A 24503-nucleotide genomic window follows, 5' to 3' on the forward strand; every position below is an offset into this window, starting at 1 on the left:
AAAAGCTATGGTCACCTTATGTTTATTGAAGCATTATTTACAATATCCAAATTATGGAAGCAATCTGTATTGAAGGAATTTCAAATTGTTCTGGAGGGGCAAACTAAAAAAAAAGTTGTCCTAAAAAATACTAATGTGAATAATTTTGAGAGACGTTTTCAGCAAATAGATAGAGGATATGATAAAAAGCATCCTCTCTCCTGTCAGAAATAATAAGATTATCACCTAAAACAGTAACTAAATGTCCAACAAAAAAAAAAATTATGATTTAACAGAGTTGGTAACTTGGATCAGCTTTAAAATGGAGGCTATGGATTCTTGAAAAAAACAAAGGAAAAATGAAATTATTTTAGAAGAATAGTAATTATTTTAATTAGAGAAATGTTTGAGAAATTTATGAGAAAAAGTAAAAAAATATATATATATCTTAAAAAAAGCAAAAGGCTTATAATGAAGCCACCAAAGAATACAAAGAATATGACATTTTTTTACAGTGTCAAATATCAGTTGAGTCTAGTTTTTTTAAAAATTGCAAGAACTTTTCTTTAACTTTGTGAGTATGCAATGAGGAAATACTGTGTAGTAAATACTTTGGGTTATCTTTCGTCTCAAAACACTTATATATTTATGTAATCAATTTGTGAACTAAAAAAAATTTAACTCCTGGTATAGACATTGTTGAACACTTTACATCTGTATATGAATAAGCTAAATTTGAAATTCCAAGGGGAAAAAAAAAGTTTGTTTATAATGTAGGCAGGTATGGCAACTGAATTTATGTTCTGGTGAAACTTTATAATAGTTCAAAATAATAATTTTAAACAATTTTATAACATGATTTATTATGCAAAAAAACTTAATTTTCAATGTGAAATGGCAGTGAAAACTTTGAAGAACCACTTACTGACTTAATAAATTTAGAGTTACTTTTCAATTTGTATAGGTCTCTTTATTTTATTTTATTTTTTAAGATTTTATTTATTTATTCACGAGAGAGTGAGAGAGAGAGAGAGGCAGAGACACAGGCAGAGGGAGAAGCAGGCTCCATGCAGGGAGCCCGACGTAGGACTGGATCCCTGGTCTCCAGGATCACGCCCTGGGCTGAAGGTGGCGCTAAACTGCTGAGCCACCCGGGCTGCCCTGGATAGGTCTCTTTAAATTTAATCTTAATATTACTGATTTGATACAACACTTAGTGACTTCAATCAACCTGGACAGATGTAGTTTTGAAAGTGATTTTTTTCACATTCAAGTCAATTCTTGTAAACAGATGAACCAATTTTGCAATGCAGATATGAATATTAGAGAAATATGAGTTTGGTACTTAAATCAATTTATGGAAAAATTTTTTAAAGATTTTATTTATTTATTAATGAGAGACACAGAAAGAGAGAGACAGACATAGGCAGGGGTAGAAGCAGGCTCCTTCTGGGGAGCCTTATGTGGGACTCCATCCCAGGACCCAGGATCACAACCTGAGTCAAAGTCACAACCCAGGATACTCAACCACTGAGCTACCCAGGTGCCTTTAATCAATCTTTCAGTACTAGAAACACACAGTACCTCAGTTCTGGAATGCAGGCACAGCATGCATGGACTATTTTATTCTTTGAGTTTTTCTGTAGTTCCTTGGTCTTCACTGATCATGCAAGTACTCGATCATTCAATCAACAGAGTTATTAGTTGTTTGCTGCAAAGAAAGTGCTAAAATAGATTTATCATTTTGGTAGATTTACCATGTTTTCCAGCAAGTTTTTAGTAACAGAAAATCATCAAGGCTCTTGTAGAAGTATCATGAAAAAAATTTGTATATACTTGTCTCATATTATGAAGGGAAATTGGAGCTAAAAATATAGACTTTGGAGTCGTTGATTTATTTATGATAATTACAGTTATGTTTAAGACAGAGGATTGCACTCAAAACCAGTTTATAACAGTTTGTGAGAGAAATAAGCTATACTGTGTTAGTGCAAAAATTCTTTCTGTTTTAGGGATTCCTTGACATACATCCTGAGAATGGGTAAGATCTGGACTGTTGCAGAAAACATTTAAAAAGAGAATATAATAAAGCCTGTGCACAAATATAAAAGAGTGATTCCTATTATGCTACATATAGCAGATATTTGATTTCAGGGGCGATTTGATAAAAAGAATGAAAAGTTAGGATAAATCGTGATGTCTGAAATTTTAGCATGCTACATAAAGAATATGGACTATATCCTATTCTCATTAGGGATAAATTAAGAAATTTTGGTATCACCTCCCACCTAACAGAATAGCTAAAATCAACAACAAAAGAAACAACAGGTGTTGGCAAGGATGTAGAGAAAGGAGAACCCTGTTGCACTGCTGGTGGAAATGCAAACTGTTACAGCCTCTCTAGGTAACAGTATGGAAGCTCCTCAGCAAGTTAAAAAGGGAACTATCCTATGATCCAGCAATTGCATTACTAAGTATTTATCCAGAGAATACAAAAACATTAATTCAAAGGGATATATGGCACCCTGATGTGTATAGCAACATTGTCTACAATAGCCAAACTATGGAAATAGCCCAAGTGTCCATTGATGGATGAATGGATAAGGAAGATCTAGCGCGCATGCGCATGCTCACACACACACACACACACACACACACACACACACAAACACAGAGGAATATTACTCAGCCATAACAAAGAATGAAGTCTTGCCATTTGCAATGATGTAGATGGAGCTAGAGAGTATTATGCTAAGTGAAATAAGTCAGTCAGAGAAAGACAAGTACCATATAATTTTACCTATATGTGAAATTTAAGAAACCAAATGAGTAAAGAGGGGAAAAGAGAGAGAGAGAGAGGAAGAAACACCAAGAAACAGACTCTAAGCCATAGAAAACAAACTGATGGTTACCAGAGAGGAGGTGGTTGGGGGGAATGGGTGAAATCACTGATGGGGATTAAGGAGTGCGTTTGCTATTAAGAGCACGGGGTATTGTATGTAAAGTGTTGAATCACTAAATTGTATGCCTGAAACTAGTATTACACTGTATGATTACTAACTGGAATTTAAATAAAAACTTAAAGAAATTATGAAAGGAGAATATTCTGGTTGTAGTCATTTTTTAAAGGGAATATTTACTTTTATATGTCAGCAGACTTATTTTATTTTTTAAGATTTTATTTATTCATTCGAGAAAGAGAGAGAGAAAGAGAGAGAGGCAGAGACACAGGCAGAGGGAGAACCAGGTTCCATGCAGGGAGCCTGACGTGGGACTCGATCCCGGGCCTCCAGGATCAGGCCTTGGGCTGAAGGTGGCGCTAAACCACTGAGCCACCTGGGCTGCCCTATAGTCATGTTTTAGGAAAATCACTCCAGCATTAATATGCTGGGCAGATTAAATTGGACAAGCCCCAAATGAAATAGATCAGTCAAGGTATCAACTGATAAATATGTAGATTACAATATTGATAGTGCACAAAGAAAGAAGTAGATAAGAATTTAAGCGGGCCTAAATGACTAGGGAATAAAAGAATAAGATACAGGAACTAGCCAAAGATGAGTGATATCTCCAATCTGGTTGACTGAGGCATTTGAATTTTAGAAAAAAAAAAATATTTTAAGAGTATAGTAAATGCCAGGTGGCTGAAAATATAAAACTAACAGAAAATTCAGCAACAAAAATACACACTGGGGATTCTTCCTGAATCAGATGAGAGTTGAAACAGTAAGGGAAAAACTATCTCCATGAGAGAAACTGAAGTCAACTACAAATAGCAGATTGATTTTTAGGAATGCATTTATTTTGTAGCCAGAAAAATAAAAAGCATCATTTAATTAGAGAAAAGAAGATACAAGGAAAAGAGTACAAGGAAGTAAATGGAGTGAAAATTTTTAAGAAAGAGAACATAGTATGAAATGTTGAACAAAATCCTGAGAAAAAAGATCTAAGGACAAAAAAAGAACAATGGGGAGGCAAGTTAAAGTTCTTATGAAAAATTATTCTTTATACTTAATAAAAGGCATATTATTTATTCTTATATTTCTTACAAAAATATGAGAAAGCTGAATTCTACCAAAAGAAACTAGCAAGAAAATAGCATCTGATGCTTGGTGCATTTTCTAAATTTGGAGTTTATTATATGGAAATTCTCTTAACTTGCCAACTTCTTAATCTGGAACTCTTGGAATGGTAACAGGTAACAGTTAACAGTTTTTTAAGAAGTTCATGAGTCTTCAATGTACTAATCCATTTCAGTCTGAATAATGGTATATGTACTATGTTCTCTTATTTCTGTATTTTAGACAAAATGGAATTCACTTAAAATATGTATAAAATTATACTACTTTTCTAAATTATTCATCATTATCCTTTGTAAGATTTTATACCCTGCTAATTGCCATGTGTTTCAGTTATCTATTGTCACAATACCGCCTCAGTAATGTAACAAAATAACTTAAAACATGTCATAAGATAGCAACCTATTTTTATTACTCATCAGTTTATTAGTCTCCAAGATGAGGCTTTTTGTCAGGGCCAGACTTAGTTGATCTCTGCTAGGATCAGTAATGTACTTGTAGGAAACTGAGGAGCAGCCTGTAGCTGACTTTTCTAGGATTTCCTCAGTTGGGTGAACATGTCTTTACAGGATCCAGCAGGAATCCAAGAGAGAGAGTGAAAGTGTGAAAGGCTCCTAAGTCTATGTTCAGAAGCAGAGTACCAGCACTTATTCCACTATTTATTGTCTAAAGTCAATCACAAGGCCAGCTGCTCTTTACACGGTGGTAAAATAGTCCCCATGTCTTGAAGGGAGAATCTAGAAAGTCTCATTCCAGGAATTGTGGATACAGGAAGTTCAATAATTCTGAATATGTACATAGGCAACCTACCATACTGTATTATTTAGACTGCCTCTTTTGGGGGGAGAACATTTTCCTGCCCTGCTGTCTGGTTTGGCCATATGATTTGCTTTGGCCAATGTACTGTGAATAGAAATGTTGAAAATATTTTCCTCTTAAGAGCCATTGTATGCTTTACCCATTCTGTTGATCTTTTTTGTCTGACACAAGAACAGCTTTCTCTGATGGGGTCTGCCTAGCAGCTGAAATGCTGGTATTAGGAAACACGTGGTAGTTTTGTAACTAACGCATAGACACCAATCTTTAATGTAAGAACTAAATCTTTTTTCATAAATTACTTAGATTTATGGATACAAATACAGAGATACAGATTTTTTTTTTTTTTTTACCACAGTGCATCCTGTTAATAACATAAAAGTGTTATGGGACATTTGTTACTGAGCGCTTTCTCAACCAACAGATATTAAAAGAACAATTATTTTCAAGTGTCTGTCAATATACCCTTTTTCATATTATAGGATTTCCTTATATAGTAAATATTAGAAATACATGTCCAGTTTTGTCCCATAAGGAGTGAAAGTAGAATATGTTGTGAGTCGCCATTCTGGCTTTTTTCCCTGACATATAAATGATCTGTTTGTGAGTTTCTTGTTTCTTTCTAATTGTACCTTCAGGACTATTGAACTATTTATTGAAGCCTGATTGAGCAAGGAACCTGCTGACCTAAGGGTCAGAGTGATAAATTCTACTTTCAAGAATAAAAAAATGAGGGGTGCCTGGGTGGCTCAGTCAGTTGAGCATCTGACTCTTGATTTCGGCTCTAGTCATGATCTCAGGGTTGTGAGATCGAGCCCCTTATCAGGCTCCATGCTGGGTGTGGAGTCAGCTTGGGATTCTCTCTTTTCCTTTTCCTTTGCCACTCCCTCTGTTTGTATGTATTCTCTTTCTCAAATAAATAAATAGAAATCTTTTTAAAAAATTAAAAAGAATAAAAAATGAAAGTTGGGTGGGTATGTGTAGGGGGTGGTAGTGAATATGAAACCAAGAAATATAAAAGAAAGTTGAGAATGTAAATGAAACCACTATGTAAACAATGGCATATGTCTTACAAACTAAAACTTTGAAAATTCTACTTGTTTTCTTATATCGCATGTAGAAATTCCTCTCTTTGTTTTCTAAAGAAGGAAGTAGTTGACAACTCACAGTATCCTATCTTGAATTCACAGAGTGCATACCCTCAAGAAATGGTTATTAATGATAGCTTTTAAGAAGAAAAAGAAACCAGACAGTTGCTGGAGTAGTTTGAAAAATAGCGAGGGACTCATAGGAATCTAGCCTAGTTTGAATATTGAGTCAGGAGGTTTAAATATCAGGAAAACAATTTTTATTGTTTTTCCACAATTTTTACTTATATTTCGTCAAATATCTCAAGACATAGCCTTATGAGGTTAGAAAGGAATAAGATAAAAACAGAAATGTTACAACAAACAGAGTAAGCACGTGGTAAGATGGTAACAAAAAGAACACAGTTTTCCTCTCCCATCACCTACTCATTGGATATCATCCTGATTTGCTGTAGAGAGGAACCTGTAATACATACTAGCCAGAAATCTGTTACAGGTTCAGTTTAAAGTAAAATGAGCCCCTGAAGGAGGGCATATTGAGAGATGTTCATTTTATAGTTTTTGGAAAGATTGATTTAAAATTCTCTAGCTGGGTACTAAGGATTCTGTCTAATTCTGGACAAAAATGTATGAGGACAATATGTATCTAGTTCAGGATTGCTACAAATTCATGTATTTATGGTCTTCAGGACATTTGAAAAACCCCAAAGATATGAAGTTTCTCTTAATCAAAAATTCATTGAGCATCTATTATGTACAAACCCTCTCCCCTGAAGTTTTCAGTATCTGCTGTAATCAAATCACTTTTTTAGTGTCCATCCTACATAGAATAATGGATACTTTGAAGAGCAAATGGATGGTTGTTTATATGTGACTCATTAGGACTATTGATTTTTTTCCCATTTGAACAATTGCCCAGTAAGAAAATGCAATGAGGAGATAACATTAAGATTTATACAAACAATTGTTTTTCATCCCTTAAGAATAAAGGTATAAATTTATTATGATAAAGTTTGCTTTATTGCAGTCACACCATTCCAGAACATCTTTGTGGCTTAAGAAAAACAAATGTTTTGTTCCACTGTATATCTAATGGAGGTTTGTACAGAGCTCTGTTCCACACAGACATTTAGGGACTCAAGCCAGCAGAAGCTGTTTCATCTTTTAGCTTCACCATCAGGAATATGTCCCCTCTGCTATTCTGCATGAAAGAAGACAATAGGGAAATGTGTTCTAGAATTAAATGCTTAGGACAAGAAATGAAACATACCACAAATGCTTATTACCTACTCTCCAGAGCTAGTCATATGATCTGAACTAAGTGAAAGCTCAGAAGTAGAGTTATCTGCTTACCTAGAAGACAAAACAAAACAAAAAGGTAAATGTTAGTAAGAAATAACTATCTCAGATGTTTATTTTATTTAAACTACAAAAGATTACCAAAGGTCTTCTCTGAGGTTAACAATATGTCAGATATTATGATGTATACAGAAATAAGCAAAATGCAGCCACTGACTAGAAAATAAAGCATCCATTCTAATTGAGCTAATATATTCACACGAGAGTAACAATAATGATAGAATATGATAACACATTAAATTTCACATTGACCAACAAATGTTATGGAATCAAAATATACAATTGTAAGGTAAAGTATAGGATGTGTTAAAAAACTATTCACTAAAAAAAACAAAAACAAAAAACTATTCACTTATCTTAATTTCCTTGAAATTAAGACATATATTCCCAAGACATATCTATTTAACAATAAGAGACTAATTTAGTCATTTGTTGAAGATCTACTTTGCTATAACAGCTGTGCTTATAGAATAAAAAGATAAACGTAAAAGAATAACTATGTCAAATCACTCAAGACTATACAGTTTTATTATAACACAATAACACTTATAAATTGCTTTATTTGCATATGATCTCTCTGCTTTATATTATTTAATATATCTATTTGAAGTATATGAATCCTGATATTTGTAAAAATTTCTTTATGAGTTTCTTATTCAACCTTTCATTCCTAAATCCTCTAAAGAAGATTTGAAACAATGGCTTTTAAAGACAGCCAAATGAATATATATGTGTGGTAGTTCTGTAGGATAGAAATCAAATCACCAAGAGATAATTCAATAAAATAAATATTTTCTTGGAATAATTTTCTCCTATTATGAGGTGAGGATCCTTTTAGTAAAGTGATTAACTGTTTATAAATTAGACTGCTAGCATGGCTGTCCCTAGCAATTGAACTTTTTTCTGTTTTTATATTGCCACTATTAATGTCACATTCTTACTCTAGGTTTTATGTAGCAAATGAAAGATTTTATATAGCTTGTCTAATACACCATCTCCTAGTTCTTCAAGTAGATAAAAAAAATCCATCAGCAAATACTATTAAGAACTTAGGCAATGCTCTGCTTACTTTCCAACTTCATTTTTAAATCCTCCCCACAGTTTTCTTCTCCATATTACTTCCCAAATACTCCACTCTTTGTTTGTACTGTCCCTTTATTAAAATGTACATTTACCTGGATATTTTCAGGTTTAATATAATACTTCAAGTTCTCAGTTCCAATTTCTTCTCTGCAGTGCATCTATTTACTTGCTTACTTACTTATCTAACTTATTTAGTGGATGCTAAAGTTTTATGAAGAAATAGATATAATCTATTTAATATCTCACTATACACGCAACACTGAGGGAAATGCTTGGCACATAATATTTAATATTTTTTGATAAATAATTGAATAAGGAAATGAGGTAATAAAGAGTGGTAACACCATTACATGGAATGTTGAGCATAAGTAGGACCAGAGAATTTTTTTTAAGATTTTATTTATTTATTTATTCATGAATGACGCAGAGAGAGACAGAAACATAGGCAGAGGGAGAGGCAGGATCCCTGCAAGGAGCCTGATCCAGGACTCCATCTCAGGACCTTGGGATCATGACCTGAGCCAAAGGCAGATGCTCAACCACTGAGCCACTCAGGTGTCCCAGACCAGTGAATCTTGAACAAGGCAAAATTTCAGAATAGTCTTGAAAGGTGCATGAGGATTGATAGATGGATAAAGAAGAGAGTACTGATTATGGAGAAGAATGACAAAAGGGGCGCCTCGGTGGTTCAGTGGATTAAGCATCTGCCTTCATCTCAGGTCATGATTCCAGGACCCTGGGATTGAGCCCCGCATCAGTCTCCCTAATGATAGGAAGCCTGCTTCTCCCTCTCCCTCTGCTTGCCGCTCCCTGTGATTGTGCTGTTTCTCTATCAAATAAATAAGATCTTAAAAAAAAAAAGAATGACAAAAAAAGCAGCATGACAATATTGCATAAAATCACATATTAAGGGGACATCATTCTTTCATTGAAAGATCACACTGAGTGTCACCATCAGAAGACTTAGAATTTAAAGTCAGTGATACTCCAATATTAAAATATTTCATAGGGCCTATCATTTCTACATATTAGATAAAATGGACAAATTACTTGAAAGACATGAATTACTTAAACTGATGAACAAAGAAGTAAAAACTTTGAAGTATATTAGTGAACTTAGGAACTCCCTAGACCAGTGTCATTCAGATACCAAAATGAGGACATTATCATAAAGTTATTCATAAAATATTACCAATTTGAATCCAACAAATATTTAAAAAGTGCCACACATAGCCATATGTGCTTTATCCCAGAAAGCAAGACTAGTTTAGTATTCAGAAATTAATCAGTTGGTGAAAGTCACCATTTTAAAACATAAAGAAGAAACTATATGATCCTCTCAATAGATGAAGAAAAAGCATTTGAAAATACTCAACAACAAATTATGATTTTTTTTTATTAAAATGTCAGAAGAGGTGCCTTTGTGGCTCAGTTGGCTGGCAGCCAGCACTTAATTTGGGCTCAGGTCATGATCTCAGGGTCCTTGAATTGAGCCCTGCATCCAATTGGATCCACCCTCAACGGAAAGTCTACTTGAGAATTCTCTCTTTCTCTCCCCCCACCCCTGCCCCTCGTTCCACTTGCTCTCTCTCTCTCTCTCTCTCTATCTTAAGTAAATAAATCTTTAAGGAAAAATCTCAGAAAACTGGGAATACAGAGGAGGGGCACTTCCTCAATGTAACAAAGGGTATCTGAAGAAAATACCTGCAGCTAGCATCATACTTAACACTCAAACTTCAAAATCTTCTAAGATTGAGAGCAGATGTCTATTTTACCAGTTCTAATTAACATTTACTAAAGATCCTGTTTAGTGCAAAAAGTCAAGGAGGAAAAAAAGTCATAAAAATTATAAATAAAGAAGTGAGTGTTCTGATTAATATCTCAACACAAATAATGATGCCAAATTTTATTACATTAATTGACAATGTGGAACTTCCTCCTCAAACTTTCTATGTTTGGTACAACCACTTAATAGAAGGTTTCTATTTAGTCTGACTTCCACTGTCTTGACTCCTTTATTCATTCAATAAACACCAGACACTATGCCAGGTACATGATGCTGGGGATTTTCTTTTAGGATAATATTACAGTTTTCTTCCTTGGAGCAGGAAAAGTTGTGTGATGTGTACTTAGGTAGTGATCGAAGTTTAGCTTAAGTTGTTACATAAATTAGACAGTAGTGGTGTGTATATGTGTGTGGGGGATTACTGTTGGTTATTCAGTTATTTTTATACATTACAAAATGATCCCCATGATGAATCTATTTACCACCAGACGTGATACAAAGTTACTACAATATTATAGATTATATTCCCTATACTCCTCACATCCTATGACTTACTTATTTTATAACCGGAAGTTTGTACCTCTTAATTCCCGTCATTTATTTTGCCCACTCCCCAAACTCACCCCCATCTGGTAAATAATTTGTTTCCTCTGTCTATGAGTGTTTCTGTTGTGATTTGTTTTGCTTTTTAGATTTCACATATAAATGAAATCATTTAGTATTTGTCTTTCTTTGTCTTATTTCACTCACTGTAATACATACCCCCTAGGGTCTATCCAAGTTGTTGCATATTGCAAAGTTTTGTATTTTTTCATGGCTGAGAGACATTCCACTGTGTGTGTGTGTGTGTGTGTGTGCACGCACCACATGTTCTTTATTTTCATATGTTAGTGAACCTTTAGGTTAATTCTATGTTTTGACTGTTATAATATGCTGCAATAAACATAGGGGTACATATATCTTTTCAAATTGGTGTTTTTCTTTTCTTTGGATAAATACCCAGAAGTAGATGGCTGGATCATATAATTTTTCTATTTTTTTGTTTAATTTTTAGAGAAACCTCCATACCTTTTTCCATAGTGGCTGTGCCAATGCACAAACCTACCTATGGTGTATGGATGTTCCCTTTTTTCTCCACATCCTCACCAACACTTACTATTTTTTGTCTTTTTGGTAATAGCCAATATGACTAATGTGAGGTGATGTTTCATTGTGGTTTTAATTTGCATTTATCTGTTGGTAAATGGTGTTGAGCATCTTTTCATGTGTCTGTTGGCCATCTGAATGTCTCGAATTTAAGTCATTTTCTCATTTTTTAATTGGGTTGTTTATTTTTTGATATAAGGTTGTATAAAATATTTGTTATTCAGGGTATTAAAACCTTCTCAAATATATGATTTGCAAATATCTTCTCCCATCTGTATTAGTCACAAAATAAATAATTGCTTATATAGGACAAAACAAAAATTTAGAAAAAAGTTATTATAATTCATCAGACAATTTAAATGGTTGCATTTAAAATCAATATACAAAAACCAATTGCATTCATCTATACCAACAAACTAAAAATCTTGATAGACATTTACCATTAAGCCATGCTTATAGAAATTAAATTAAACTTAAATAAGTAGAGACAAATCATATATATGGAGGAGAAGGCCACTATCCTAAAGCTAGGCATTCTGAAATCAGTTAAAATATCCAATGATCTTAGGCGGAGGGAGAAGAAGCAGGCTCCCCGTGGGGAGCCCAATGCCGAACTCTATTCCAGGACCCAGGATTACGAGCTGAGCCAAAGGCAGATACTCAGGTGCTCAACCATTGAGCCACCCAGGTACCTCAAAATATCCAATGATCTTAAATTAAAATTTCAACAGAGATTTTTGTGTGATTTTCCAAAATAATCATGGTCTACAAAAATGTGGACTAAGGGAATCACTTATACACTGCTAGTGACTGTGTAACTTTGTGCAAGAACTTCAAAAATTCAATATGGCATTCTCTTGTACAGTTAAAATACATACACTCTTGGCCTCTACAAAATTCTATAAACTGTTGACATGTATACCAAGAGATACCATCAAGAATGTTTATTGCAGCTTTATATTTAATAGCAAAAACAATACCTAGAAATAATCTAAATTACTATCACCAGGAAAATGAGTAAATCCCGTGTCTTGTAATCATCTAAAAAATAACATACAAGGGTAAAAACTGAGGCATCAGCCCTTCAGCAATGAGCATGACTAAATCACAAAAATATCCTATCATAGAATAAAGTATGGTATCATTTATATAAAGCCTATAAACCTACACCTTAAACTGTATATATTTCATGGACATATATATGTAACAAATATGCAGTGAAAAACATAGGAATGAGAAACACTAATTTAAATTGTATTAACACTTTTATGGGAAAAGAAAGAATATCACTGAGAAGCAAAAGGCTTTGAGGCTTTGTTAAATACTTAATTGCTAAATATGGGGAGTAGGCCCATAGGTTATTTTGATATTCTTTATACTTTAAATTTACATTACATATTCTTTTTCTTGTGTATTACTAAGTAATAAAAATAATTTCCAAAAAGAAAAAAAGCAGAATTGTTAGAGTAGCAGTGCGGTTGGTATGCGGTAGAATGAATAGGAATACATTCTAAGCTATGGCACCAGGCAGATTTAGGGAACAGAGGTAGCAAATGACAAGAGCTGGAAGATAAAAATGTGCATCTTATTTTAGGGCATTCCCTCCGTTATGACTAGAATGATCCCTCAGAAAATGAACATTTTATATTTGAGTCTCTATATAATCTTTCATGCAGTACTCCATAGTTCTGTATTTTAAACAAAAAAAGTACTTTTGGAGGAAAGCTATAATAGCCTAAAATTGCCTCAGCCTATGATAGTTTTAAATAATGATAGAGCTCACCTGAAGAAATCAGCAAGGCAAGGATGGAGGAATAATCACAATCCTACTATGGATATCTCCTATAAATAGTAGTTTCATTCTAACAGACCCCCTTCAAATTATCTGAATGGGTCCTAAGAGACTAGTAAACTCTAGGAGTCATAGACTCCTATTTAAAAGGCAAATGATATTGAAACTATTTAAAATATAGCCTTTTGCATTGATTCTAATGAAAAGAATATACAAATGCAAATTTTAGTCACCATTACAAATTGTTGTTTTATGTGTTGCTAAACATTAACTGGGAGATATAAATGGCATAATAAATTTAAATTTAAGTAACTTTAAATTTACTGATGATTCCTTAGTGATTATCTCTGCTGCCTATAGCTTTATTTCACTTTTTCAACTAAGAATAAAGAGAAGTATCCCAGTCTTTGGTAAAGCTATTTGCAATGCTTCGAAAAGACAGTAAAACATTGCCTGAAAGAATTTTTTTCAGCCAGCTACTGGATGCCAGCCACTACATGGAGCTTACAAGTAGGCTATAAAGACTTTGCAATATACATCTTTTAAAAGATTATAAAAGCTTTAACTTATGTGTGCTAATTTTCTCCCAGATTACAGCATGAAACAAGGTTTGTGTAAGTGTTAGGTGCCATTTGACTTCCTTATTGCTATAGTTCTTGTCCAGGCCAATACTATAAATCCCAAAAAATAAATATTTCTCACTCTAGCTCTTCAACTAGTGTAGAGGTTTTTGAATCATCAGAAAAGATTTGGTTTTGCATCTTCTTTTTACTTGAATGTTTCTTTTAAGCTTTCCCCAGATATTTCTGCTTGCCAAGGCCTATTCAGATAAGTACTTAAGCATTCCTGGACTCATGGTGAACAAGCAGAGCCTCATTCCCTGTAATCATATAAAATAGACCCTTTCATTTGCTGAACAGCATGATGTAGGATTTTATCAACCATTGTGCTTCTCGGAGAAAGGTAGGTATGGTTGCTACTAAATTAACCTTTCCTTAGGAAAAAGAAGCTAAATTGAGTTTTCTAGTGCCTAATCACAAAATGGATAAATTCTATGGCTCAGGATAAATGCCATTTTCTGATAATAGTCATTTCCTTATTTTCAATTTTAATTAATTATATTATCAAAAGGTTTTAGCAAACTCTTAAAAACTGTACCACAAATAATACTAAATAAATAAATGAATAAATAAATAAATAAATAAATAAATAACAATATTAAGTATTACATTTCAGTATTAAAACCCCAAAGCTATAATCATAGCACGAAATGTATTGTATGATAAAATGGGATGGCAATAAATAGAATTTGCCAAAATACACATTTATGTTGGAATGTGCTTTCCACAGATATTAAATTATGGACATGTTTAAAGAGTAACAAAAACAAGAGATTTTAATCAAATTTCATGATATGCAGTTTTTGTAAGTAAAAAATCGTTGAATATTTCTAGCTAGAAACAATAATTAGTATTCTGCGTAATAGCCTACTGCTTATGCATACAAAGCAGATTGCTTTAGATATCCACATAGAAATAATCATTTTGGCAAAAGTCCATGACCGTGTTCTTGAAATTTACAGAGGAAAAGATACATGTTTCATCATATAAAAATGTATTATTAAGATAATATTTACTTTATTTCATTTCTTCAAACCTCTTCTTATAAAATACTAGTAATTAATTTTGGAGGTTTTATATTTATGGTCTCTTATTAATATTTATAAGACATTTGTCTTTATTATCATATGCCCTTGCTAAAATCGTTAAGATATTTTTGGACAATATAATAATTCTATATAGACATTTTTCAGAAAGGAGAAAATTAAAATAGTTATAATAAAATCCCATTTTTAAGATACGATTATTTAAAAATACCTTGTGCTGTATTCATTAAAATAAGAGGAATAAGACCTTTGAAGAGCCTATTTTGAAATTTCAGTTTGAAATAAAACCTGGAAAAGTCAATGATTTGGAAATGTGGTGAAAAAGGATATCCTCTGATGCCAAGAGATAAGAGTATCTCCAACTCTGGACACTATAATCCCCCACTCTGGATTAGTTGAGTGACATATTGGCTATATTCTTATTTTCTACCAGAGAAGAATACTTTACATTTTATGTGGTTATGGCAAAAAGTTCCATAAAGTAGGACAGGATAAGTACATATAGTTCTTCTTTCTCTCTTTTTAAAAATGAAACTAGTTCCTGTAATTCATCTTTATCACTGCTGCCAAGAATTGGAGTACCCATCAACTCAGCTCCTCTTCCACTAACAATCATTATGGCAGGATAAGAAACTGAAATGTCATATAGTAGGCACTTGATAAATATATATTGAATTAAATAAAAATTTTATTGTTGGTGTCCTCCCACATCTATTGTCATATGTTGTGCACCTTGAGTTTCAATGAAATCTTTAAAATCTTTTCTCGTGATTTTTGGAGATCCCTTGTATGAAGTTGTTCTTACTGAATATATATTCTACTTGTGAATTGCCGAAAACAATTTGAAGAATACAGAACATGGTAGCATAAAAACAACCAAAGCAAAGAGAAAAAAGGTGAAGGAGATTTTTAGTACTTTCATTGCTGGATTTTTCCCCAAGTTTTTAGACATTTCTCTTTGTTGTAGATTTATTAGAGTATGACAGGAAGGCTGTTAGGATTATTTTCATTTTTTTAGTAAAATTTTGTATTGTCAAACCTTTATTGGTGAGGTAGTTTTTAGTTAACAAGTATTTCTGTTACAATGAGCAGTTCCATTCAAGAAATTATTATAAGCACTTAATAATTTTGTGTGTAGCATTTTTGTAAGTAATGTGGTATTTGACATATAATGATGTGATAAAGAACATGGATTTGAAGTTAAAGAGTATTAGTTTTGAGTCCCAGAGTTGAAATTTTGGCAATTGGTCTGATTCTTACTTACAAGTAGAAATGTGGGTTTACACAGTTGTAAGTGTCATAATGTGTTCTAAGAATTGTTTGTTTGTTTTTAATGATTTTATTTATTTATGTATGAGAGACACAGAGAGAGAGGCAGAGTCATAGGCAGAGGAAGAAGCAGGCTCCTCACAGGGAGCCTAATGCAGGACTCGATCCCCGGATCCAGGATCATGCCCTGAGCCAAAGGCAGATGCTCAACCACTGAGCCACCCAGGTGCCCTGTGTTCTAAGAATTTAACACAGTACTTGGTATACAATAAGCACTCAATAAATATTAGCTGTTATATACCTATAAAATTTAGTGAGAAGACAAAATGTCCATAATTGAAAGGCATGATATAGGAGGCAGTAACAAATTCTACATAAAGCTACTGTGGGAACAGTGAGCTTATTAATTTGGCAGCATAGTAAATATTTCCCATGGAGGAAACCATGGTTGTTTTGGGTTTTATATTTTTTGTATATAAGACATGACTCGAGATGACATTGTTGAAAGACTAGGTGTTAACTGGGCATTAAGGAACCAGAGAGATTTCAACAGATGGGGAGAATGAAGGGAACTTTTCCAAATAGAGAAGGGATATTCTCACTTTAATAATTTACTAGTAGTTGCAGTGGAACCACTAAACAAGATCTAAAGATTCATTTATGGAGAAAAATAATATCATCTATTTCCTGCTTTGGTGAAGGTGCAGCATGGTATGAATGATTCTAGGACTCTGCTGAAGAGTACATTTCTAGAGACCTCTTACCAGCAGACAATACAAATACTGCCCAAGGAAGGAGTCAAGGGAAGTAGTCTTGGCAAAAGAAGCTTCTGACAATGAGAATGGAATAACAAGAGATGGCCAACAAAGGCACAAAGTTTAAGTGGTTTATCATTTCCTTATACTACAGTATTTTTATTCACGGCCTGGAATGTCTTGGGAGAGATCTAAAAAAAATCTTAAAGGGCCAGAATGAAAAATTATCATTTAAAACATATTGTGTTTTTGGATGAGATACATAACACAATTTCAGGCTCTCCAGAGCTCATGGTTCAGATGAGGTCACATCAACAGTTAACTCAACTCTCACTTATTCTTGTTGTCCTCCCATTCTGATGCAAGGTCTCCAGACCCAGGTGAAGTACACAAATTAATTTTTGTGCCATCTCTCCTTGTGCTTTTCTGTCTGGATAGCTTTACTGTCCACAGTTTATGATTAATGGGTAGTGCTCCTTCTAGTGAGACCTGGTGAGAGCCAGGTCCTCCTGGAACCAGCCCTGCCTTTGATGAGCTCTGATAGACATGTATCATGACCTCACCCTGCTGTGTTTAGTACAATTATAATTTGCTGGGTTGAGTTAGCGGGCCGCAATAAGAGAAAGTTCCCACCATTTTGGATTAAATTCTTTTAAAGTGATGTTATGTTTCAGTCACAAATAGCTCTTTTGAAATTTTTCTTTTAGTCCCTTACATGAATGCAAGGATAAGACCAAAGCCAATGTAAAGCCAAGAAATCGTAACTACAAAGAACCTGTTTTCCCCTTTTCATTACTAAGAATTTGTTTTTGTATTAATGTTATTTTGCTAGGCAACTTCTTCAAGATTTCCTAGACTGAAATTTCTCTCAAGGAGACTTTCAGTATCCATATAAAAAGACTTCTATCAGGCCATTCCATTACCTTTCAGACATACAATTTTAAATGTCTACACCCCAATAATGAGTGCAAATACAGGAGAACTTTTCCCTCCTTATGAATAGAATTCTATCAGACTGGTCCCATCAGATTTCCAAATATGTTTGTACCTGAAATTTTAGCAGTGTACAGATGAAGGTAAGGTCAAAATGAGACTCCTATTACATTAAAAATTGTGAGTATGACCTAGTTTCAGTTGTCTCACTTACCCTGTTAATTTCTCATTTCTTTCTATTTTTGGGCCACATTGAAGCAGTAATGCTTATATCCACTTCATCTCCCAAAGAATGATATGAATCTTTGAGTAGTATTACCCAGCTGCATCTGAAATAAAGTTCTGGAGTATTAAACTATGACATTCAAGGTAGTAAAGTATCATAAGTTACAAAATAATATATTCAAAGTATGAGAGTTTTGTCATTTTCTCTGAAAGTTAAATAATAGATTTAGTTGTCTAGGGGTCCATTTTTAGATTGAACTATTTTTCAAGGTTTATGAGAACTCACTAAAGTAGGATGAGAAGGCAAAGATGCTTTTGATGATGGTGAGAACAAAGAGTAACAAACATCCCAAGGAATAGAATCAGCCTAGATGTGGGCAGGAGACAGTACAAACACTTTGGATACTCTGGGTTTGTGAACAAAGAGGACAGTGAGAATTCCAGTGCTGCACAGAGCCATTCTTAGTAATTACTTCACTTGTAATAACCATGTATTAGATAATGCATTATTGGTACTACTGTCTTAAGGCAAGAGTATTTTTTATGCAAGTCCAGTGGTAGTTAATATTTCTATAAATAATGTCTTAGAAAGAAAGCTCTACAATAGGGTCATGATGAAAGTACTCTTCAACAATCTTCAGTTTTCTTTTTAATTTAGTATATAAAATGATAAAATTCAGAATCCTTTGTTAAGGCCAACTCAAGCTTTCATATCTTGACATTCTGGATCCAAGCTGTCTTTAAGAACTCATTCCCTTTGCCCCAATCAGACTATTCTTATTGTTCTTAGAAAAATGTTCTGCTTACTTCTATGACTGTGTATACAACATTTTTTCCGTTCTTTGGTGCTGACTTCTGTCTGTCCAGTTCCAAAAATGTTTCAGGACAATTGTTACCAGTTCCTTGAGGAATAACAATAAAGACATCTATAATAACATTTTTCATCTTTGAAATTTTCTACCACTCACTCACTGTACAACTGCTTCAGCAGTGAATAATATTTTCTTTGCCACTCTTTTACATTATTATTTGCCATTTCATAACTTTTAAAAACTATCTCTTTGTATAATACCCATAATTAGATTATAAATCCAGGAAGGCAGGATCTCAGTATACTTTCTAATGTTCTAAACCACCTTTGAACATAAAAGCCTTCAAAAGTTACTTATTTTTTAAATGAATATTTGCTTTCCAATTGACCAAAATATGCATACCATTCTCCAGACCTAATTGTATAACTTGGATCATCATTGGTACTTTCAGAAAGAAAAGAATGCAGGATTGAAGTACAGTAAATGTTCCCCCACAGAATTTCTGTTGGGAAGACAAACTCCAAGTAACCATAGGGCTTATATCCATAAAAAAGCAATCAACAACTCTAAAAGTATTGAATTCAAGCCAGAAAAACTTTTCAAAGTATAACCGAAATTCATTGAATTATTGTTGAGGCCAGTGATATGTAATTGAATCATAAGTTTGTGAGGCCTTGACATGTATATCTTCATGCTTTTTTCTGCCTTGAATGCAAGACATGGGGGAACATTTCTAATTGAGGAACATAAAATTATTTTTGCATTTGAATGCCTCCTGCATTCTTAGCACTGAGTGAACACAGTAGAGGACACAAAAGCAAAGTGTAATCCAATATTTGCTTTCTTCAGAAAGCCTGTGATCAAAACTCCCACATTGATCTGATGATCTGAATTAATAGAATTTGGGAACTTCAAATCAAATTCCAACCGAACTGAATAAAACTTGCGAAGATGTATATTAGAGCACATCTCCAGCCAGTTATTTCCTCCCTGTCACTATATTTCTGTACAGAGTACCTTCACTTCCAATTTTCATAAAGACCAAGCATAAGTACCACTTGAGTCTGAGTGGTAGCTGATTGAACTGGCAATGAATAACAGACTCGGGAAAAAAACAAATCTCTCTTTCTCTCAGGAACTTGTAATTGGTGCAATGAAAGTATTTTTAAAATATTTTTTATTTATTCATGAGAGACAGAGAGACAGAGACACAGAGGGAGAAGCAGGCTCCTCACAGGGAGCCCAATGCGGGACTCCATCCCTGGATCCAGGATCATGCCCTGAACCAAAGGCAGACACTCAACCGCCAAGCCACCCAGGTGTCCTGAAAGTATATTTTTCTTCAATGATTGGCTATATAGGGTCATGTAAATTTGAATGCGAACATAAACATTTTATTAAGGTAGCTACTATATCTGTGCACAAGTAGGTGGATGGTCTGAGTATTTGGAAAATAGAGGAGAATTAGGAAGACATACAAAGAGGTCACAACCTCAGAGACAGAGTGACCACCACCTTGGTTCTTGATGACATCCCAGTTTCATATCCAAGTCTCTCATGAGGGCTGATGTACATTTACCCTTTGACTCATTGAGTCATCCCTCTATCCTTCCAATAAGTTTGACTGTTTTACTTAAGCTTAAGTTTTAATGCTTACCCTAGTTTAATTACTGACTTGTAAAAATGTTATATAAGGCTATATTATACAAAGCTGTCATTATGCTATCACAGTTAATTGGAAGTTATTATTCACATGGTTTCCAAAATTCAAGTAATTAATAATAATAATAAAGTGGAATCTCTTGAAATTTAAACTTTGATATTATAGAATCATAACAGTATTCAACATTCAAAATGTTGCACTAATTAAAGATGTTTATCCACAATAATGATGAGATGAGTAACATCTCTTGCTCAAATGTTAGAATAACCTAATACATACCTTGAATCAATAAGGATTCATGGTTCTAAGCAATCAAATCCAACTCAAGATGATTATGCCAAAAAGATATTTAATTGAGGTATATTGGCCTAGCAATTCTTCTCCTAGGTATTTACTCAAAAAAAAAAAAAAAAAAAAAAAAAAAAAGGAAAGTACAGGGCCACAAAAAGAAGTATATATATGAATGGTCACCTTGAATTAATTCATAACAGTGCCACACTGGAAACAAATGTACATCAATGGGAAAATGAAAAAATGAATTGTAACATATTCATATAAAAAATACTACTCAGTGCTAAAATAGATATGAATTACTGCTTCTAGTAGTAACAAGGATGAATCTTAAAAATACTAGATTCGGCAAAAGAAGCCAAACACATAGGTATATATGTGTATATATATATATATATATACACACACATACCTTATGGTTCCATCCATATGATGTTTAAATCACCAAGGCTAACCTATAGTGATAAAGGAGAATGGTGTCTCCCTCAAGGGAGAGAGTACTGAGGACAAAGGGACATGATAATCTTTCAGCAATTATGAAAATATTTTATATATTCATGGGTGATGGTTAAATTGGTGTTCATTTTTTTCAAAATTCACCAAACTGTACACATAAATTTTGTACATTTTAATCTATTTTAATCTATGAAAAATACATCTCAATAATAATTTTAAAAAGATCAATAGTGAAAGAATCACCAAGATCTGCTGTGAATGTGTCCCCCAAAAAATCATATGTTGAAACTTAACCCTTAATGTGATGGTGTTTGGAGGTGGGGCCTTGGCAAGATTACCAGGCCATGAGGACAGGCCCTCATGAATAGGATTGTGCTCCCAAAAGAGACCCCCAAAGAGCTCCCTTTACCATATAAGAACACAGCAAAAGACAGCCATCAGTGAATCAGGAAGCAGGCTCTCACTGGACACTGAATCTGCTGGCACCTTGATCTTAGATTTCCCAGCCTCCAGACTGTGGGAAATAAGTTTCCGTTGTTTATAAGCTGACCGAGCTGTGGTATCTTGTTAGGCTGAAAGGGCTAAGACAGGAGCCTTCTGGAACAAGGGACCAAATCACTCCATAGGTCTCGTTTGATGAGAACATAAGAACATTTGTTGTCATCCCTGCGCTCTATACCTTAGCACACACCTCAAGGTGTGTTGTGTGTATACATGTGTGTTTTTATGCCTCACTGCACTGGCTACCACTGAAATCTCTGATGACCACAGCTCAGCTAAAGGGCACAGAGCTCCCCTTTGCAGCCACACTATCGTTAATGCCCAGACAGTGCGCTCTTTAGGCCAATTCTCTTTGTCAAATAGCCACAGAGGCAAGTCTGGCACTAGTGCATCTGATTAGCAGTCTGGGTGGTGTACTTTTGTCCTTAGAAGGGATGGAATTAAGTACATAGTAGATCAGATTTCCTCCCTACTAAGATGAATAAAGTGAGAATTCTCCAAAGAGAATTTGAGGTGCTGGTTCTCTGCGACAGATACTATTCATTGTCCATGAAATCTGTTTTCTGCTCTGTTTTGGGCATGTAGCCAACCTCATTTTTTTTTTTCTTTTGCAGTGGGTGGTAGTATGTGTCTGAAGTCTTTCTAGTGGTATGTGAGCAGAAATAACCTGGGACCTTGCAAGCATAGGCTAAAGAGAACGGCAGGGCTCTTCTGCACACTCTCCCCTATAGTCAGCTGGAAACCAGAGCAACTTCATTTTGACCATATGATGACAGCAGTGCCCTAGGGGACTGTGGTGTAACAAGGCAAAAAGAACTTGTCCTAAATGGCCGTGTAGAGAAAAGCTGCTTGATGGTTGGAACTCTACTTCAGTCTATTACAAAAGAAGAAGATACATTTCTTCCTTCTTTAATCCACTTCTCTGTTACGGATCTGATCATCACCTCATACAGCCTCCAACCCAGTGACTAAGAGTGAGTATAGAGTGTAGTTTAGTTTAGTTGAAGTTATATCACCTTATAAGCCTATGTTTTTGGCCAAAAAGAAACCAGTGAACTATCGAACTAATTTTAGCTGGTATTTGTATTTTATTTGTTCTTTGGAGACTTTTTTGGTTTAAACTGATATTTAAAAGTAACCTGTTTCTTGAAAAGCTTGTTTTTGAAATATCAAATTATTTTTTTCAAATGTACACATTATGGATTGTCTTTATTATACACTTATGTTCTTAACATTATAGAATATTTTCTAGCCCATATCAGTGTTTTAGGAGATAAAAGTTTTAGATTCCAGATGGTTTGATTACCCTCCATTCTTGCCCATAGTATTTCTTTGGTCCAAAATAATTTTCCATTGTCTTTATCTAATTGGCAAATTCATATTTATCATTCAAAGCCCAGGTCAGGTGTAATTTCCTCTATAAGGTCCCTGAAGCAATTTTCTGTATTCCCTCTGCCCTTTTTCTGTGTTTATACATTATTCTATCTTCATAAGCTCTCAATATTTTAAATTACCTTTACATCTCTGCCTTCCATATTGAATTGTGAGTCCTGGTGAACAAGCAGCATTATGTCTTTCTTTTTTGAAATTCTGTATTTCTTTTTCTTTAAATATTTTATTTATTTATTTTGAGAGAGAGAGAGAGCACACAGGAGCAGGGTGAGGGGCAGGGGGCAAGAGAGAGAATCTCAAGCAGACTCTCTGCTGAGTATGGAAACTGACCATGGGGCTTGATCTCACAACCCTGAGATCATGACCAGAGCCAAAAATCAAGAGGCAGACCCTTAACTGACTGAGCCACTGAGGTGCCCCTGATATTCTCTATTTCTGACATATGCAAGGAAATTACAAATGTCTTCTAGTTCAATTTTGTTATATTACAGTGAAATCATTAGTACACTCTAGCAGTAAGCACATTTTCACTTGAGTGTTTGGCATGAAATAATGTGTTTCTTAATATTTCTCACAACTCCAGATGTTATTTAAAATGTATGTGATTCTGTTCCAACACTTCCAAAACACAGCATGAAACAAATGCAGAGAGCAAAGGTTTTATGCAGAACTGCTCAATAACTGGAAACTAAAATGTTAGTATTTGACAATCTTGTTACAAGCTGCAGTCCTTCTAATTTTACCAGCGTCTCACTGCCCCTCACACTTTGTTTTTGTCGGTGCTCTCAGTACATCATCCTTGGTATTTTTCTCCCTCAGTTTATCAATTTCCTCCTACCCTCACTGACTTTCCCTTCCAGTCAGATGAACTGTTCTTTAACATCTGTTGTGCATACTGCTACACAAATCCAAAAAATTCCTCTACCTGGATGCATTCTAAAATCTGTCTTTTTCATGCCTAAAATGGAATGTCTTAGTACTAATGGGAAAAAAGCATGTTTTAAAATGCCACCTCACATTAATAATTTTTATTCTCTAGAATCTCATGAAAATTCTCAACATTTAATTTTATTATTTTATAATTTTTAACCATAAAACGTAGAGCCACCATCACCCAAATCTCCTTCATGGTCTCTGAAGAAACCTCGTTATTCATAATATCTTAAATTCTCTCAGACTTGACACCTAACACAATTTTAGTACCTTTATGTAGATATAATTGGTGTTTAATAAACTGGACATAATTAAACTATGCAACTTGACATGCTTTGAAATGTGTATGTAACAATGAAGCCATCTCCATCCTCAAGGTAATAAACATCTCCATCACCCTAAATTTTCTGCATGCCAGTTTTAATCTCTCTCTCCTGCCTCTCTTGCTACTTCTCCCTCTTATCAGGCAACCACTGAGT

At 34.2% G+C, this 24503-nt stretch overlaps 1 long non-coding RNA gene across 7 annotated transcripts in view; it reads left to right on the plus strand.

The window, feature by feature from the left end:
* LOC144284421 (uncharacterized) overlaps positions 1-24503 on the plus strand; it is a 364283-nt gene that overhangs the window by 231713 nt on the left and 108067 nt on the right. For all 7 annotated transcript variants that reach the window (XR_013352774.1, XR_013352775.1, XR_013352769.1 and 4 more), the window contains one exon: positions 22314-22673. This is a non-coding gene — a long non-coding RNA (uncharacterized LOC144284421). The remainder of the gene's footprint in view (positions 1-22313; positions 22674-24503) is intronic.

Source organism: Canis aureus, chromosome 15, assembly GCF_053574225.1.
Source record: "Canis aureus isolate CA01 chromosome 15, VMU_Caureus_v.1.0, whole genome shotgun sequence".
NCBI classification, from domain to species: domain Eukaryota; kingdom Metazoa; phylum Chordata; class Mammalia; order Carnivora; family Canidae; genus Canis; species Canis aureus.